This window comes from Amblyraja radiata, chromosome 1 (genome assembly GCF_010909765.2).
Source record: "Amblyraja radiata isolate CabotCenter1 chromosome 1, sAmbRad1.1.pri, whole genome shotgun sequence".
NCBI lineage: Eukaryota > Metazoa > Chordata > Chondrichthyes > Rajiformes > Rajidae > Amblyraja > Amblyraja radiata.
Window position 1 is genome coordinate 187,232,227 of NC_045956.1, and position 18,514 is coordinate 187,250,740.

Sequence of the window (18,514 nt, forward strand, 5' to 3'; positions counted from 1 at the left end):
AAGGAACTATGCACGGTTATTCCCAGATCCCTCTGTTCAACTGTATTCTTCAATTCCCTACCATTTATCATGTACGTCCTATTTTGATTTGTCCTGCCAAGGTGTAACACCTCACATTTATCAGCATTAAACTCCATCTGCCATCTTTCAGCCGATGTTTCCAAATGGCCTAAATCACTCTGTAGACTTTGGAAATCCTCTTCATTATCCACAACACCCCCTATCTTGGTATCATATGCATACTTACTAATCCAATTTACCACCCCTTCATCCAGATCATTGATGTACATGACAAACAACAAAGGACCCAACACAGATCCCTGAGGCACCCCACTAGTCACCTGCCTCCAACCCGACAAACAGCCATCCACCATTACCCTCTGGCTTCTCCCATTCAGCCACTGCTGAATCCATCTTGCTATTCCTGCATTTATACCCAACAGTTTAACCTTCTTAACCAACCTTCCATGAGGAACCTTGTCAAAGGCCTTACTAAAGTCCATATAGACAACATCCACTGCTTTACCCTCGTCAATTTCCCTAGTAACCTCTTCAAAAAATTCAAGAAGATTAGTCAAACATGACCTTCCAGGCACAAATCCATGTTGACTGTTCCTAATCAGACCCTGTTTATCCAGATGCTTATATATATTATCTCTAAGTATCTTTTCCATTAATTTGCCCACCACTGAAGTCAAACTAACAGGTCTATAATTGCTAGGTTTACTCTTAGAACCCTTTTTAAACAATGGAACAACATGCGCAGTACGCCAATCCTCGGGGACTATTCCCGTTTCTAATGACATTTGAAATATTTCTGTCATAGCCCCGGCTATTTCTACACTAACTTCCCTCAATGTCCTAGGGAATATCCTGTCAGGACCTGGAGACTTATCCACTTTTATATTTTTCAAAAGTGTCAGTACTTCTTTTACTTTGAAACTCATAGTATCCATAACTACTCTACTTGTTTCCCTTACCTCACATAATTCAATATCCTTCTCCTTGGTGAATACCGAAGAAAAGAAATTGTTCAATATCTCCCCCATCTCTTTTGGCTCTGCAGATAGCTGCCCACTCTGTTTCTCCAATGGACCAATTTTATCCCTCGTTATCCTTTTGCTATTAATATAGCTGTAGAAACCCTTTGGATTTACTTTCACCTTACTTGCCAAAGCAACCTCATATCTTCTTTTAGCTTTTACAAATCAAAATAGGACGTACATGTTAAATGGTAACGAATTGAGGAATGCAGTTGAACAGAGGGATCTAGGAATAACTGTGCATAGTTCCCTGAAGGTGGAATCTCATGTAGATAGGGTGGTAAAGAAAGCTTTTGGTGTGCTGGCCTTTATAAATCAGAGCATTGTGTATAGAAGTTGGGATGTGATGTTAAAATTGTACAAGGCATTGGTGAGGCCAATTCTGGAGTATGGTGTACAATTTTGGTCGCCAAATTATAGGAAAGATGTCAATAAAATAGAGAGTACAGAGGAGATTTACTAGAATGTTGCCTGGGTTTCAGCACCTAAGTTACAGAGAAAGGTTGAACAAGATAGGTCTTTATACTTTGGAGCGCAGAAGAGGTCTTTAAAATTATGAGAGGGATAGTCAGAGTTGACGTGGATAAGCTTTTTCCATTGCGAGCAGGGAAGATTCAAACAAGAGGACATGATTTGAGAATTAAGGGACAAAAGTTTAGGGGTAACATGAGGGGGAACTTCTTCACTCAGAGAGTGGGCGCTGTGTGGAATGAGCTTCCAGTGGAAGTGGTGGAGGCAGGTTCGATTTTATCATTTAAAAATAAATAGTTATATGGACGGGAAAGGAATGGAGGGTTATGGTCTGAGTGCAGGTAGATGGGACTAGGTGAGAGTAAGTGTTCTGCATGGACTAGAAGGGCCGAGATGGCCTGTTTCCGTGCTGTATTTGTTATATGGTTATATGAATCGAGACCTCTCCACTGAGCGGGACTTCCGAAGTGAGCGGAACTTTCGGAATTAGCGCGACCTCGCCACTGCGCGGGACTTCCGGAATGAGCGCGACCTCTCCACTCAGCGGGACCTCCAGAGTAATCAGGACTTCCGTAATGAGTGGTACCTTTGGACGAAGCACAGTGCATGCCAACTATTCAGTTCAAGCACAGTGCATGCCAACAATTCAGTTCAAGCACAGTGCAGGCCAACAATTCATTTCAAACACAGTGCTGGGCAACAATACATTTCAAGGGCAGTGCAGGCCAACCATTCATTTCAAGCTCGGTGCAGGCCAACAATTCATTTCAAGCAGAGTGGGGCCAACAATTCATTTCAAGCACAGTGCAGGCCAACAATTCATTTCAAGTAGAGTGCAGGCCAACAATTCATTTCATTTCAAGCAGAGTGCAGGCCAACAATTCATTTCATTTCAAGCAGAGTGTAGGCTAACATTTCATTTCATTTCAAGCAGAGTGCAGGCTAACAATTCATTTCATTTCAAGCAGAGTGCAGTCTAACAATTCATTTCATTTCGAGCAGAGTGCAGGCTAACAATTCATTTCATTTCGAACAGAGTGCAGACTTACAGTTCAGTTCACTCACGGCGCTGACTCACAATTCTGGACTCAACTCTCACTCACGATCTTCCGGGCTGACTTACTCACATCCAGCCTCTGGGGCTTTATTTTCCTGCCCCCCCCCCCCCCCCCCAGTCACCTTCATCATGGTGACTGACAGACGGGAAGACCAATCTCACGTGGGGTGATTGGAGAAGAGGAGCACAGTGATTAAGATGGCGAAAATATCATAGCTATATAGGGTAGCGTTTTTTCTAAAATCTATTTACAACGTAGGCAGGACGTGGTCAAGATGAGACTTTTAGTAATAGGATAGATAGATAGATAGGTAGGTAGATAGGTAGATAGGTAGATAGGTAGATAGGTAGATAGGTAGATAGGTAGATAGGTAGATAGGTAGACAGACAGACAGACAGACAGACAGACAGACAGACAGACAGACAGACAGACAGACAGACAGACAGACAGACAGACAGATATAGATATGTAGATAGATATAGATAGATAAAGAATTCTAGCAGGACAGACAGAGGGGAGGCTATAAATGTTGTGTTCCTAGATTTTTCGAAGGCCTTCGATAAGGTGCCGCATGTCAGGCTGCTAGGGAAGATGAGAGGCCATAGTATTAAAGGGAAGACAAAATGTGTAAGAAGGAACTGCAGATGCTGATTTGAACCGGACAGCATCTCCAGAGGGAAGGAATGGGTGACGTTTGGGTCGAGACTCTTCTTCAGAAGATACTCGCATAGATAGCGGGTTGGTTGGATGGCAAAAGGAAAAGTTGGAGAGTTGATGATGGGTCTCGACCCAAAGCTTCACCCATTCCTTCTCTCCAGAGATGCTGTCTGACCCACTGAGTTACTCCAGCATTTTGTGTCTATCTTTTGCAGAAGGCAAAGAGTTGCAATAAAAGGCACTTTTTTAGGTTGGCTGCTAGTGACAAATGGAATTCCGCAAGGGTCGGTGCTGGGGCCACTTGTCTTCACATTGTATATTAACGATTGTGATAATGGGATTGAAGGCTTTGTGGCCAAGTTTGCAGAAGATGGAGGGTCAGGCAGTATAGAGGAAGCAAGGATTCTGCAGAAAGACTTGGACAGGTTAGGAGAGTGGGCAGAGAAGTGGCAGATGAAATTCTCTATAGCAAAGTGTGGAGTCCTTTGTAATTTTGGTAATAAGAATAAAGGCGCCGACGATGGCAGCCACGGTGTACTGCTCCTTTCTGTTTTGTATGTGTTTGTTCATTTGAGTCGTCTGTGTAAACCCTACAAAGATTATTTTCACGAGAGAGGTACTCATAAACATTGGACATACAGTACCTCCAAACAATATTCCGGATTTCTCTCACTCGCTGGATTATTTGGATATGCTCGTCGGCGGGGTAGTGTCTGCGTTCAAGGACGGAGGAGGACCCGTGGGAAGTGCTCTGGAGCACTCACCCGACCCCGGCGACACGGATCACCACACAACTCCCGAGGATATTCCTGGCAAATGTACGTTCTCTCAATAACATAGTGGATGAACTGAAACTCCTGCGCCGGTCAAACAAGGACTTCTCTCGAGCCGCTGCCCTGTGCTTCGAAGACCAGGCTGTGTGAGTCGACCCCGGACAGCACGCTGCAACTGGCTGGCTTCCAATTTCACAGAGCGGATCCCGAAGTGGAGGCAGCGATGAAATCAAGAGGTGGTGGAATATGTTCATATACCAACCAGGACTGGTGCAGCGACATCACAGCGAATGTCAAACTCCTGCTCTCCCAACCTAGAATCCTTTATAAACTACAAACACTTACCATATAACCATATAACAATTACAGCACGGAAACAGGCCATCTCGGCCCTACAAGTCCGTGCCGAACAACTTTTTCCCCTTATTCCCACCTGCCTGCACTCATACCACTCATATCTCCGAGGGAATTTAACTTCTTTATTCTCGCTGGAGTTTACATCCCCCCCCATGCCTGAACATGTGAGACGCAAACACAACTCGCTGACCAGATAATGAGGGTAGAGAGTGACTTTGCGGACTCCATGTTCATTGTATTGAGTGACTTTAACAAAGCTAACCTCAACCGTGACCTTCCAAAGTACAGACTTCAGGTTACCTGCCCCACCAGAGAGGAGAGAACACTTGACCACTGTTACACGTCAAATCAAGAACGCATATCGCTCTGTTCCCCGGGCGGGTCTGGGTCTCTCTGATCATTGTCTGGTTCACCTTATTCCGACCTACAGGCAGAAACTAAAATCTGCTAAGCCTGCGGTTAGAACAACGAAAAGGTGGACAAGCGAAGGGCATTGAGAACCTACAATCCTACTTTGACTGCACGGATTGGAATGTGTTCAGGGATGCAACCACAATCCTCGATGAGTATACAATTTCCGTATCATCAGCATATGATAGTCCCGCCATCCCAGGAATTAACCTTGTGAACCTACGCTGCACTCCCTCAATAGCAAGAATGTCCTTCCCCAAATTAGGGGACCAAAACTGCACACAATACTCCAGGTGTGGTCTCACTAGGGCTCTGTACAACTGCAGAAGGACCTCTCTGCAGCTATATTCGATTGCTCTTGTTATAAAGGCCAACATGCCATTCGCTTTCTTCAATGCCTGCTGTACTTGCATGCTTACTTTCATAGACTGATGTACAAGGACCCCCAGATCCTGTTGTACTTCCCCTTTTGCCAACTTGATGCCATTTAGATAGTAATCTGCCTTCACTGGTGGGAGAGTCCAGGACCAGAGATCATAGCCTCAGAATTAAAGGGTGCTCTTTTAGAAAGAGGTGAGGACATTCTTTAGTCAGAGGGTAGTTAATCTGTGGAACTCTGCCACAGAGGGTTGTGGAGGCCAAGTCAGTGGATATTTTAAAGGCAGAGAAAGACAACTTCTTGATTAGGATGGGTGAAGACAGGAAATTAGGTGGCAGTGATCGGGGATGATTGAATGGCGGAGAAGCCTCGATGGGCCGAATGTCCTAATTCTACTCTGGTAACTCAAATTTCACTGTACCTTAATTGGTACATGTGACAATAAACTGACCTTGACCTTGAAACCTTAACTTGTGACCCGGGGATACCCCACTTTTAGCTTGTGTTGAAAGCCTTCTTTTACCCAATTTGTTCTGCTCATTGATGTTTGCTGAACTTTGGAAAGTTCGTCTCGGAGTCTTTAACCAACTCATTGGAATGGAATACTTTATTGGCACATGTGACAAGGCACAGTGACATTCTTTGCTTGCATATCCAACCAGCGCTTCTCTTGCTTTCCTCAGTTGTAGCCACCCGAGTCACGGCACCAACTCTGTGAAAGAAAACTCTAAAACATAGAAAATAGGTGCAGGAGTAAGCCATTCGGCCCTTCAATCCTGCACCGCCATTCAATATGATCATGGCTGATCATCCAACTCAGTATCCCGTACCTGCCTTCTCTTCATACCCCCTGATCCCTTTAGCCACAAGGGCCACATCTAACTCCCTCTTAAATATAGCCAATGAACTGGCCTCAACTACCTTCTGTGGCAGAGAGTTCCAGAGATTCACCACTCTTTGTGTGAAAAATGTTTTTCTCATCTCGGTCCTAAAGGATTTCCCCTCTATCCTTAAGCTGTGACCCCTTCTCCTGGACTTCCCCAACATCGGGAACAATCTTCCTGCATCTAGCCTGTCCAACCCCTTAAGAATTTTGTAAGTTTCTATAAGATCTCCCCTCAATCTCCTAAATTCTAGCGAGTACAAGCCAAGTCAATTCAGTCTTTCTTCATATGAAAGTCCTGACATCCCAGGAATCAGTCTGGTGAACCTTCTGTGCACTCCCTCTATGGCAATAATGTCCTTCCTCAGATTTGGATACCAAAACTGTACGCAATACTCCAGGTGTGGTCTCACCAAGACACTGTACAACTGCAGTAGAACCTCCCTGCTCCTATACTCAAATCCTTTTGCTATGAAAACACACCACAAAGATGCGATAAGGCAATCAAAACTTTAATTAAGAGCGTCAAATACAGTAATCAACGAAGATTCATAACCAAATTTCCATTTGATGTGCACGGTGTCCCTTTAATTCCCCTTTCCCGCAGGCACTCAAGCTTTTCCCTCTTCACATGGTCCAACGACAATCATAGATCAAGCACATCAGGAAGATGCAGATTAAGACATACATTTCAATCACACTCAGTGGCAGACAGACAGATGTCCTGTTACTCTTTAGATCTTATTTTATTGTAATTGCCCCCATCTCAGAATGCCTGATGGTTCTCCATAAATATTCCTTTCTACTTTCTGATCTCATTCATACATTATTTCTTAATTTAATCAACAATTTGTTGAAACTTTATGCTGTGCTAATTGTTTTACGATTTTTTTTAATTATTTTTTTTTTTAATTTATTTTTTAATCAATGGAAAGTTTAATTTCCTCTACTATATCCTTATGCATATGTCTAACATCAGGAACAGACTTAAAGACAAAAGTAAAAATATACATTTATATCCATGCAGTCATCTTCAGATTACATTTACAATATTGTTGCTAGGTTGAAACAAGTAACATTAAAAAAAACTATTGCCGAATAATATTGACATCTTACTTTCAATTGCTCTCACCACTATCTCCAATTCTTTTTTTTATAATAATATTTTTATTAGAAGCAGTGTACAGTAGTATAAACCGCGGCATATGACAAAATACATTTGTTGTACATCTTCCATTTTAATTTTAACAAAAATAAAATGGAAAAAGAGAAGAGCAAGAAAGAAAGAGAGTGAAAGGGCTAGTGAGTGTGTAAACCACAAAACTACCAAAGAGTGTAGTCGCAGAGTGAATAAGAAAAAACTTATTTTAAAAAAAAGGCAAAAACAAAAAATAATAAAATAAAAAAAAAAGACCAAAACGTGTTGAAATACCTACTTCGTTTCTCACCACACCCATCACCTTGTCCGTAAATCGGTTTAATTCCGAAGTTGTGTTGCACCATACTATGCTTGTAATGAATCGATGAAAGGAGACCATATCTTTAAAAATTGCTCTGATTTTCCTGCTAAGACGAGTCTCAGATCTTCAAGATATAGCGTCTCAGACATGCTTGTGATCCACATTTTAAGAGTTGGGATGGGTGCATTTTTCCAAAATTTAAGTATACGTTTTTTTGCCATTATCAGGCCATAATTGAGGAAACGTCTTTGAAATATTGATAGCTCAGAGCAAGCTCCTGTTGTTCCAAAAATAATCAATTCTGTTTGGGGGTTCAGTTTTGTTTTTAATAATTTTGAGAAGATTTCAAAGATTCCTATCCAAAATGTATGGAGTTTGATGCGAGGCAAAGGAGTGTGTTATAGTTGCTTCTTGAGATAGACATTTGTCGCAGATAGGAGATACATTTGGAAACATTTTGTTCAGTTTAGTTTTTGAGTAATATAGTCTGTGTAGTGTTTTAAATTAGATTAGAATATGTCTTACATTCATCGAACAATTATGTATATATAGGAGATATTTTTCTCATCTGTCTTTGGGGATTTTTAGGATTAATTCCTGTTCCCACTCTCTTCTAATTACGTCTGACGATGGAATTTCTATATTTAGAAGGATATTGTACAAGTATTATTTGACTGCGTTTCTATTCACACCTGACTTCTGCTCAGAGTGTGCCTGGTATTACTGACAGCTTCAGTGCTTTCAGTTTCACCACAACCACACCCTTCGCTTTTCACAGAAATCATGTGACTGTCTCTATGGAGGTTGATTTGCAAAAACAAGGAGCGGATGGAGATTATTGATGGGGAAGTGCAACGAGATCTAGGTTTCCTTGCTTATCAGCAAAGATCATAGAGCAGAGCAAGATAGACAACTCCAGCAAAATCAAATGGACTGACGTGTAGTATGCAACGGAGTGTAACTTCCGCCATTTCAGAAAACCTGACGACTTTAGTTATGCCTCTCGCAGTGTAATCATCGTTGCGGGGGAATAGTTTGTGTTTACTATGTTTATAGTATGTTAATAGTATCTTTGCTTGGAGCCCTGCACGCAGCCCCCCCCTGCCCCCCCCGTGCAACACTCACAGACTCTGCTACCAGAAGGCAGACTATTAAATCAATCCCGAGTGTCTAACTGACACTACACAGAGCATCCAGAGAACCGGCCTCCACCGCGCTCTGAACCAGAGAATTTCACAGACTCACAACTCTGTGTGAAAAAGTGTTTCCTCATCTCCGTTCTAAATGGCTTACCCCTTATTCTTAAACTGTGGCCCCCAACATCGGGAACATGTTTCCTGCCTGTAGCATGTCCAAACCCTTAATAATCTTATATGTTTCAATAAGATATCCTCTCATCCTTCTAAATTCCAGTATAAGAGCCCAGCTGCTCCATTCTCTCAGCATATGCAGTCCCGCCATCCCGGGAATTAATCTTCTAAACCCGAGAATTCCAGAGATTCACCACTCTCTGTGTAAAAAAAGTTTTTTTCATCTCAGTCCTAAAATATTTCCCCTTTATCCTTAAACTGTGACCCCTTGTTCTGGACTTCCCTAACATGGGAAACAATCTTCCTGCATCTAGCCTGTCCAACCCCTTAAAAATGTTGTACGTTTCCATAAGATCCCCCCTCAATCTTCTAAATTCTAGCGAGTACAAGCTGAGTCTATCCAGTCTTTCTTCATATGAAAGTCCTGACAGTCCAGGAATCAGTCTGGTGAACATAGAAACATAGAAAATAGGTGCAGGAGTAGGCCATTCGGCCCTTCGAGCCTGCACCGCCATTCGATATGATCATGGTTGATCATCCAACTCAGTATCCCATCCCTGCCTTCTCTCCATACCCCCTGATCCCTTTAGCCACAAGGGCCACATCTAACTCCCTCTTAAATATAGCCAATGAACTGGCCTCAACTACCTTCCGTCGCAGAGAATTCCACAGATTCACCACTCTCTGTGTAAAAAATGATTTTCTCATCTTGGTCCTAAAAGACTTCCCTCTTATCCTTAAACTGTGACAGGGCTCAAAATTAAAGGTTGCCCGGGTGCCAATGACCACACAAAGTGCCGCCGGGCAACCTAAACGGCGAGTCATTTTGCCCGGTTTGGCAACTTAGTTTGTACCGAAGATATACACAAAAAACTGGAGTAACTCCGCGTGTCCGGCAGCATCTCTGGAGAAAAGGAACGTGACGTTTTGTGTCGGCGAGGGTTGTGGGAAAGATGCTAAGTGTGGCGTGACGGAGGGTCGGAGCGAATGACGGGCCCCGCACAGCAGCAGCAGCAGCGGCGGCGACGGCTCCATCACCTCCCCCTTCCCGCACCCCGCCCCGCCCGGCCTGTTAGCGGCTGCTGCTGCCACTCCGCCAACCAAAGATTATAGAGGAGCGAACGGTGCTTTCAAAACAGACCCTTGGAGGGGGGAGGTGTCGGGGGTCAGACGGGCGCGGCGCTCCCTCCTCCAATCACCCCCCCCCTCTACACTAGGTCAGTCATTAGGTAGAACAGAGATGGTCATGATGTTGTACATGGTAGGATGAGAAGGTCAAATTACATCTTTTTGTAAAGATTCTGACCAGTAAAGCAGATGAACTTAGCGCTGATCAGCATGCGGGTATATGGTATTTTTGCAATCACTGAGACATAGTTGAAAGACCAGCAACTCAATGTTAAAAGGTATAGAAGTTCCAGGCATGACAAGGGCAGTGTAAGAGGAGAGAACATTGCATGATTTGTGAAGGACATCATAGAAACATAGAAACATAGAAATTAGGTGCAGGAGTAGGCCATTCGGCTCTTCGAGCCTGCACCGCCATTCAATATGATCATGGCTGATCATGCTACTCAGTATCCCGTACCTGCCTTCTCTCCATACCCTCTGATCCCCTTAGCCACAAGAGCCACATCTAACTCCCTCTTAAATATAGCCAATGAACTGGCCTCGACTACCCTCTGTGGCAGAGAGTTCCAGAGATTCACCACTCTCTGTGTGAAAAAAGTTCTTCTCATCTCGGTTTTAAAGGATTTCCCCCTTACCCTTAAGCTGTGACCCCTTGTCCTGGACTTCCCCAACATCGGGAGCAATCTTCCTGCATCTAGCCTGTCCAACCCCTTAAGAATGTTATAAGTTTCTATAAGATCCCCTCTCAATCTCCTAAATTCTAGATAGTATAAACCAAGTCTATCCAGTCTTTCTTCATAAGACAGTCCTGACATCCCAGGAATCAGTCTGGTGAACCTTCTCTGCACTCCCTCTATGGCAATAATGTCCTTCCTCAGATGTGGAGACCAAAATCAAAATTGCACTAATGAGGGAGGATGATTGAGCAGGCACTTCAAATGCAACAATATGGGTAGAGGTTAAAACAGGGGAGTAGATTCCCAACAGTTAGCAGAAGATAGAGGAGCAAATATCAAGGAAAATTGCAGAGAGAAATTGTATTGGAATAATCGGGGATTTGAATTTCCCCAGTATTGTGGGATCATCTTCGTGAGACAGACGGTAGAGTTTTTAAAGTGTATCCAAGAATGTTTTTTTGTGCCAGAAGATAGATAGTCCACCTATGGATGGGGCCATGCTGGGCGTAGTCCTATGGAATGGTCAGATAAATGGGTGAGTGTCAATTGGTGAGCACTTTGGCATTAGTGGCCGTATCTCAGTAAGTTTCTGTTTGGGTTTAAACCTCTGCAGAATCAGTTTGACTTCACAATCCCTCCCAACACGGTCGCTCCCACTCTACCCCAGGGCAGCTGTGGCTACAGAAGTAGCTTACCACCACCGAGTGTGACTGAGGAGTGAATGAATAATGCGATGTAAAGCGCCTTGATTATTAGAAAGGCGCTATATAAATCCCGTCCATTATTACCTGGCCCTCCTTCTATATCTCCGTTGTGGCAATCCCACAGCTGCTGCTGGTCTCTGTCCCCTCTCTTGTCCTTACCTCTCACTAGAGCTGTGTCTGTGGCTCCGATCACACGATCTCACCGCTCACGCTCTGCCAGAAATAACATTGGAAGTTGAGTGAACTGAACACCAGAGACAGCACTGAATAAGTGTAACACAGACCAATAGACAGCAAAACGCACAGTGACTGATTACCAGCTCCTTCCTTCAGTGTCCCGCACACGGGACTGGCTGCTTCAGATTGTCAGTGTGACTTCTGCTCAGAGTGTGCCTGGTATTACTGACAGCTTCAGTGCTTTCAGTTTCAGTTCCACCACAACCACACCCTTCGCTTTTCACAGAAATCATGTGACTGTCTCTATGGGGGTTGATTTGCAAAAACAAGGAGCGGATGGAGATTATTGATGGGGAAGTGCAACGAGATCTAGGTTTCCTTGCTCATCAGCAAAGATCATAGAGCAGAGTAAGATAGACAACTCCAGCAAAATCAAATGGACTGACGTGTAGTATGCAACGGAGTGTAACTTCCGCCATTTCAGTAAACCCGACGACTTTAGTTATGCCTCTCGGAGTGTAATCATCGTTGCGGGGGAATAGTTTGTGTTTACTATGTTTATAGTATGTTAATAGTATCTTTGCTTGGAGCCCTGCACGCAGCCCCCCCCTGCCCCCCCCGTGCAACACTCACAGACTCTGCTACCAGAAGGCAGACTATTAAATCAATCCCGAGTGTCTAACTGACACTACACAGAGCATCCAGAGAACCGGCCTCCACCACGCTCTGAACCAGAGAATTCCACACACTCACAACTCTCTGTGTGAAAAAGTGTTTCCTCATCTCCGTTCTAAATGGCTTACCCCTTATTCTTAAACTGTGGCCCCCAACATCGGGAACATGTTTCCTGCCTGTAGCATGTCCAAACCCTTAATAATCTTATATGTTTCAATAAGATATCCTCTCATCCTTCTAAATTCCAGTATAAGAGCCCAGCTGCTCCATTCTCTCAGCATATGCAGTCCCACCATCCCGGGAATTAACCTTCTAAACCCGAGAATGCCACAGATTCACAACCCTCTGTGTGAAAATGTGTTTCCTCATCCCTGTTCTAAATGACTTACCCCATATTCTTAAACTGTGGCCCCCAACATCGGGAACATGTTTCCTGCCTCTGGCATGTCCAATCCCTTAATAATCTTATATGTTTCAATAAGATCCCCTCTCACCCTTCTAAACTCCAGAGTGTACAAGCCCAGCTGCTCCATTCTCTCAGCATATGACATGAATGCATGGCGGAGTAGACTCGGGGCTAAATGGCCTATTTGTCCTATTATAACATGTAAACATAAAAGAATGACATAGACCTCCAGTTATAGAGTGGGCATACTTTGAAGAGACTTTGCATTGGGCCAGTAAAATGGAGACACAAGTTACTTAGTTTAGTTTATTGTCGCGTGTGCCGAGGTACAGTGAAAAACTTTTGTTTATAAATTCAGAAGAGATAAGAGCAGAATTAGTCCATTTGGCCCATCAAGTCTACTCCACCATTCAATCATGCTTGATCTGTCTTCTCCCCTGATACCTGTTGCGTGCTATCCAGTAAGCTGATAGACTATACATGATTACAATGGAGATATCCACCATGCACATACACAGGATAAACAGAATAACAATTAGTGCAAGATAAAGTCCAGTAAAGTCCGATCGAAGATAGTCCAAGGGTCTCCAATGAGGTAGATTGTAGCTCAGGACCACTCTCTAGTTGGTGGTAGGTTGGTTCAGTTGCCTGATAACAGCTGGGAAGAAACTGCCCCTGAATCTGGAGGTGTGCGTTTTCACACTTCTGTACCTCTTGCCCGATGGGAGAGGGGAGAAGAGGGAGTGGCCGGGGTGAGACTGGCCCTTGGTTATGCTGCTGGCCTTGCCGAGGCAGCGTGAGGTGTAGATGGAGTTGATGGAGGAAGGGAGGTTGGTTTGTGTGATGGTCTGGGCTGCATCCTAGATGTGATAGCAGTGAATGATGGTTGTGGGAATGTGGTTGGGTGATTGGGTTGGAGGCACTGTCTCCCGACATATTATCAATGGTGGGCTGGGGAGGGGTCCGTGATGAACCGAGCTGAGTTCACAACTCTGTGTCTGCCTCCTGCATTACTGTGTGTTGGAACAGCGATGGGGGTGGAGCACTGCAAGGTCCAAGGATGAGATGGCATACCTAATCAGTCACCTAATTGGCCAGCGGGGCCTGTGGACATTAACACCATGAAGCCGCGGTCTCTGGTAAAAAGAGGCCGACTCGGGAGCTCCATGCCACGGAGTGTTCCGATCCATCCCGATGCCGGAGTTTCCATCATCCCGACGCGAGGGCTTGAACAGCGGACCGTCCGTCGGCAGCGGTGAACTGCGGAGGGTTCAAAGGCCCCGAACCGTGACGGGGAACAAAGGAGGAAGATAATTAAACTTTATTACCTTCCATCACAGTGAGGAATGTGGATTCCACTGTGGTGGATGTTTATGTTAAATTTTATTTTATGTGGCTGTGTGTGTTGTTGTATTTCACTTAGTATGGCTTTACGGTAACTCAAATTTCACTGTATTCATCGGTTGTGACAATAAACGCGAACTTGAACTCGAAATCAAACTCCCTTTCATAGAGTCATAGAGTGATACAGTGTGGAAACAGGCCCTTCAGCCCAACTCGCCCACACTGGCCAACATGCCCCAGCTATACTAGTCACACCTGCCTGCATTCGGTCCATATGTCCAGTGCCGGATTTACGTATAAGTTAAACAAGCTATAGCTTAGGGCCCCCACTTTCTAGGGGGCCCACCGAAAAAATTGAAAAAAACGGGGTGTACATTTCCAAAATATAAGCGCCTTGCACATGCGCACAACCACGGCCAGCACATCATCGGCCGCCCTGCGCATGCACACTGCAACGGCAACTGGTCGACGCTGGGCACTTTCTCTCTCGCTTTGAATTGTGGGAGATTTGGCCGCCATGGCTGTCCGGTTGCTGGGGGCCTCACAAGTGGAACAGCTCTTCATCTAAAACCGGCACTGCATATCTCTCCAAAACGTTGGGATAGTGCCAGCCTCAACTACCTCCTCTGGCAACTCATTCCATGCACCCACCACCCCTTTGTGAGAAAAAGCCACCCCTCAGATTCCTATTAAATCTTTTCCCCTTCACTTTAAACCTATGGATGTTACAGCTTCTGTGTCGTCCACTCCAGGAGGAGCTGCAATTGGAAATGGTAAATGTTCAGAGATGGGTTAGTTCGGATAAAATGACATTGCTTCAGAAAGAGATTGGAAGTCGAACAACAAAATTATAGTCTAGTCATTTTTAATTTGGCTTCACTTTTCAAAGCTGGTTCAAGTGGAAGGGGGTTGGAATGAGCGAAACCTTATGGATTTGTCACAGTGTGGGAAGGAACTGGAGATGCTGGTTTACACCGAAGATAGACACTTTACAGGTCGAGCAGGAACGTCACCCATTCCTTCTCTCCAGAGATGCTGCCTGTCCCGCTGAGTTCAGAGCATGTCCCACGAGCATGCGACTCCATGCGGCAAGCGCGACCTAACGTGGTGGCTTGAGCCGTACGGCATTGCGAGGCCGGTCCCACTTCGATCGCCGGAGCCGTATGAAGTTGTGCGGAGCTGGTCCCGACATCGCACGGGGCTCCGAAAAACTGACACTGTCCAAAGATTCCGCGCGGCAACGGCCTGTCGGCCCGCAGCCGCATTGAGGCCGCACGCAGCGTCTTGATGGCGTACACCTAGCGCGAACATCCCACGGACTTTACTCGAACTTCACGTCAACTCGTACGGGATCGCTCGACCTCCGCGCGGCCCCTGCTTCCGGTTTGGTCGTGCTCGCCGCATGCAGCCGCATGCTGGTGGGACAGGCCCTGTACGGGGATCACGCGACCTCCGCGCGGTCCCCGCTTCCGGTTTGGTCGCGCTTGCCGCATGCAGCCGCATGCTGGTGGGACAGGCCCTGTATGGGAATCACTCGACCTCCGCGCGGTCCCCGCTTCCGGTTTGGTCGTGCTCGCCGCATGCAATCGCATGCTGGTGGGACAGGCCCTGTACGGGGATCACGCGACCTCCGCACGGCCCCCGCTTCCGGTTTGTTCGCGCTTGCCGCATGCAGCCGCATGCTGGTGGGACAGGCCCTGTACGGGGATCACGCGACCTCCGCGCGGTCCCCGCTTCCGGTTTGGTCGCGCTTGCCGCATGCAGCCGCATGCTGGTGGGACAGGCCCTTTACTCCAGCAGTTTGTGTCTGTCTTCGGATTTGTCAAAGGATTGTATGGAGCAGGACACATCTTTAAGGTAGGGTTTAACCTGATGGAGGGTCTTTCAGCTCTTCACATGGTAACCATGGCTATGCTTCAATAAAAAGACACTGGACTAACTCAGTGTTTAAGAAAGCACTGCAGATGCTGGAAAAATGGAAGGTAGACAAACATGCTGGAGAAACTCAGTGGGTGAGGCAGCATCGATGGAGAGAAGGAATAGGTGGCCACATCGGCCAACAATGCCCCAATCTGGAGGTGTGCGTTTTCACACTTCTGTACCTTTTTCCCCGATGGGAGAGGGGAGAAGAGGGAGTGGCCGGGGTGAGACTGGTCCTTGATTCTGCTGCTGGCTTTGCCGACCGAGGCCGGGTGGCACAGAAGGGGTTAAACACCTCAGCGGGGGCTTTGCGCTGACCTGTCCCGTCATGTACCCTGGATACTCCTCGCTATATTACAAAAGTATTAACCCAGGATTATGGATGGAGAACCAAACATCAGCTTATTTACATTGCAGACCCGTGGTGACGGAACAAGCTCATTAATCATACTACAGCTATTTATCTTTCCTTAACATGCTAATCAAAAATACCTGGAGGGAGTCAAATCCAATTTAAACACAGTGGAAATTGTGCTGTTTATGTAGCCGCTTGTCAGAGGAACTGAGTCCTGAAAGTTTAGGATTACCAAGTTTACTCCCTTGATATCTAGCAGGTGACAATCTAAACAAGCCCAGCGTTAGTTTTGTCTGTAAGGACTGCGACTTCCAGGAACATTGCTTATTCTTTGACACGTGATGTTGTTTCATGCCAGGAGAGGGAATATCACCCCAGTGAAGTGTTTATTTTGCAAAATTGATCCCGGGCCACTTCGTTACGCTCTGATTGGGAGTTGTTTAGTATTCTATAGAGTTATAGAGTCATAGACACAGCGTGGAAACAGGCCCTTTGGCCCAACTTGCCCACACCGGCCAACATTCCCCAGCTACATCAGTCACACCCACCCGCGTTTGGTCCATATACCTCCAAACCTGTCCTATCCTTGTACCTGTCCAACTGTTTTTTAAACAATGGGATAGTCCCTGCCTCAACTATCATCCAACTCAGTATCCTGTACCTGCCTTCTCTCCATACCCCCTGATCTCTTTAGCCACAAGGGCCACATCTAACTCCCTCTTAAATATAGCCAATGAACTGGCCTCAACTACCTTCTGTGGCAGAGAATTTCAGAGATTCACCACTCTCTGTGTGGAAAATGTTTTTCTCATATCGGTCCTAAAAGATTTCCCCCTTATCCTTAAACTGTGAACCCTTGTTCTGGACTTCCCCAACATCGGGAACAATCTTCCTGCATCTAGCCTGTCCAACCCCTTAAGAATTTTATATGTTTCTATAAGATCCCTCCTCAATCTTCTAAATTCTAGCGAGTACAAGCCAATTCTATCCAGTCTTTCTTCATATGAAAGTCCTGCCATCCCAGGACTGTAATTCTGCTGTAATTGGAGACTGAGTTATTCCCCTCTGCAAGGGTCCACATTTGACTTCAAGGTGAAGTGGTGCTGAGCCTCACAATCAGAGGCTGCACACAAAACCATGCTTTGGAAACACAGATCCAATGGGGGGGGGGGGGGGAGAGGGAGAGGTGAGGGACAAGCAGAGGGACAATGGGAGATCGGAGATTTTATTTGTTACTAGACCAAGTGCAGACCCGTTGGGTCTGTTCCCCCAACGTGCGGTTGTGGGGGGGGGGGGGAGGCGGCATGCAGCGTCACACACACTAACAATCCTCCCCCCCCCCGCACTCACGCTAATTACCCCCCTTGATATATTAATATTATTAATTTGCTCCTTTTACCCCATAACCACCCCATCTACTGACGCATAGCCCCAAACTTGCAGTCACATCTAGAGAGGAGGGGAGGGGGGGGGGGGGTAGAGAGTGAGGGCAGAGAGAGAAGGGGCAGGGACACAGAGAGAGGGGCAAGAGGGAGAGGGGAGTGGAGAGGAGGAGAAGAGGGAGGGTGGGTGAGAGGGGAAAGGTGGGGGTGGAGGGGAGGAGAGAGAGAGGGTGAGAGTGAGGGGGAGAGAGGGGGGAGAGGTGAGGGGAAGAGGGGAGGGGGAGAGGTGAGGGGAGGGGAGAGGTGAGGGGAGGGGGAGAGGTGGGAGCAGGGAGGGTGGAGGGAAGGGGGTAGGGGTGTGGTGAGGGGGGTTTAGGGGAGGGACGGTGGGGGAGGGGATGGAGGGAGGAGTGGGAGAAAAAGAGAGGGGAGAAAGAGAGAGGGGGGGAGAGGAGTGGGGGGGAGAGGAGAGGGGGGGAGAGGAGGGGAGGTTGAGGACAGGGGGGAGGAGAGGGGTGGAAGAGGAGAGAGGGGGTAGAGGAGAGGGGGGGAGAGGAGAGGGAGAGGAGAGGGGGGGGAGAGAGGAGAGGGGGGAGTGAGGGGGTGTGCTGAGAAGGGGGTGAGGTGAGGGGAGGGGGAGAGGTGGGGAGCAGCGAGTGGGAGGGGGGGGTGGAGGGTAGGGGTTAGGGGTGTGTGGAGGGGAGAGGGGTTTAGGGGAGGAACGGTGATGGAGGGGATGGAGGGGAGGAGGGGGAAAAAAAGAGGGGAGAGAGAGAGGGGGGAGTGGAGAGGAGAGGAGAGGGGGATAGGAGAGGGGGGCGAGGAAAAGGGGGAGAGGAGGGGTGGAGAGGAGAGGGGGAGAGGAGATAGGGAGGGGAGAGGATATGGGGGGCAGAGGAGAGCGGGGGAGAGGAGAGGGAGAGGGGGGGAGTGGAGAGGGG